The sequence below is a fragment of the Piliocolobus tephrosceles genome, chromosome 7 (genome assembly GCF_002776525.5).
Source record: "Piliocolobus tephrosceles isolate RC106 chromosome 7, ASM277652v3, whole genome shotgun sequence".
NCBI classification, from domain to species: domain Eukaryota; kingdom Metazoa; phylum Chordata; class Mammalia; order Primates; family Cercopithecidae; genus Piliocolobus; species Piliocolobus tephrosceles.
In genome coordinates, this window is record NC_045440.1 from 146,354,092 (window position 1) to 146,356,146 (window position 2,055).

Consider the following 2,055-nt stretch of genomic DNA (forward strand, 5'->3'; position numbering starts at 1 on the left):
GTTGAATGTTTCTTTCTGAGAAACAGGATTCGTCGGCCTGTTTCTTCAGCCTCTCAGCTCCCTCAGCCTTTGTGGGTAAGTGGCATAGACCTGCTCACCACGGAGCCCACCCGGCAGGCCTTTCTGAACAACCTACGGAAACTCTGCCATCGTAAATGCTTATTGGCATTGTAAACCTCTAAGCTTTAGAGCAATTATTTTAATGTGACAATAGATAACTAATGCACCAGTATTGTTTTATTTTCTCTCTCCCATTTATTTTCAGCCAGCCAGAAAAAAAGCAGTCTTTTTGCTGAGCTGATCCTGTAAATCTGGTGTTAGTAAAAATGGGAGCCCTGCCTCCCTCCTGAGACCAACCCCCATCCCCATGATGTCCACACCCTTTACAGCTATGGCAGTGAGTCTCAATCTACGGCAGGCTTAGGAAATACTCACAGTTAAATGCCAACAATGACCACCTGTTTCCTCAGGTTGGTTTAGGAGACCGTGCAACCCTCTTCTCACCTCCAATTCCCAATAAATCACACTCATGGCCACTTGCTGTTTCTATGAATGAAAAGCCTGCATTCCAGGATGAGAACGGCTCCAGAATCTCTGCTTGAGTTGCCCCAGAAACACCCGGAGCCCAATCTCCACACCCGCAGGGAAGCCACACTCCCAGGGCTGCTGCGGCCCCCAGGGTGCCACCTCCCTCTGCTACAGCCTTTAACAGCTCTGCAAGTTCTATGGGGCTGTCCCACGGAGAGGTGGGGTCTGAGAAGGGAGCGGCGGCACAGGGCTCCCGCGGCCACGTCAGAAGTGCCCTGCAGCTCCCACCTGGTGTCTTCGGAGGCTCCATGAGAGGAGACCAGCCCCACGTGGAAACGTCCAGCATCCTGTGAGCGCCACGCTGGAGACACCATGGGTGGCGTCCAGGCAACGGCCCTGCAGAGCTCCAGCCTCGTGGGTGTCCCGTCTTGGACTCGCAGCCCAGTGACTTCCGAACACACTCATAGGACAGACTGACCCCCAAAGATCCCTTCCTGAATTCTTGACCCTAAAACAGGACCAAAATAAGATGGCTGTTTTCAGCGGTAAGTTGGGGAACGTGTTGCACGCCGACAGAGACAGGAGCCCTCCTTCCAAACCACAAACCTACCATCGCTCAGCAGCACCGAAGCCACTTCCAGACACTCCGCTGCGAGGAGTTTGGGAAACGTGTTTGGCTTTCTAGCCTCTGCAGGAGAGCAAGGTGTGGCCACAGAGGGCAGAATGGCTGTGGCGGAGCCGCCTCTGGACATCCCAGCCTCTGAGTCTCAACCGAGCCAGCGCACCACTGCGGGCAAACCCACGCAGGGCTCCTTGCTGTGTCTGAGCTGGATTTCCACAGCGCTAAGTGACTGAACACGACACGAGAGGTGCACAGGAGGGCTCTAGAATGGCCACCTGTGTGTCTGATTCAAAAAATTTTCATTTTACACACCCTTTACACAGTGCACCAAGAGCCTGGCTCCCAGGCTCACAGCACATCCATGCATGGGGGGAGCGTGTGTACACGTGCATGCATGCGATGTGCTGCGGTGTGCGTGGTGTGCATGTGCACAAATGTGTGTGTCAGCATGTGGGTGTGATGGGCACGCACGTTTATGTATGGTGTGTGTGGGTGTGTGGTAGGTGTGCATGCGTGTGTGCGTGTGTGCGTGTGGGGTGGATGTGCATATGTGTGGGGGTGTGGCAGGTGTGCGTGTGTGTGGGTGTGTGGTGTGCACGTATGTGTGGGGGTGTGGTAAGTGTGCATGTGTGTGTGGTGTAGGTGTGTGGTAGGTGTGCGTGTGTGTGGTGTGTGGGTGTGTGGTAAGTGTTTGTGTGTATGTTTGGATATGTGTGTGGTGTGCGTGTGTGTGTCTGGTAGGGGTGTGTGTGTGCTGGGTGTTTGGGTTTGGTAGGTGTGCATTTGTGGTGTGTGTGTGTATGTGTGTATAAGGATGGGTTCACAGTACACCGGGCCTGGCCTCGTGAAACCCGTGTTTGGAATACGTGGTTCCAGGTTCATAGCTGACATGGACAATCCCACAT

General features: G+C 54.0%; 1 long non-coding RNA gene across 1 annotated transcript; it reads right to left on the bottom strand.

Moving 5' to 3' along the window:
* Window positions 1–240: 240 nt before the first annotated feature.
* Window positions 241–1,576, bottom strand: LOC113220507. Its single transcript, XR_003307381.1, has 2 exons — window positions 1,139–1,576; window positions 241–1,036 (listed from the first exon to the last, which is right to left on the bottom strand). It is a non-coding gene; the product is annotated as an uncharacterized LOC113220507 (long non-coding RNA).
* Window positions 1,577–2,055: the final 479 nt, after the last annotated feature.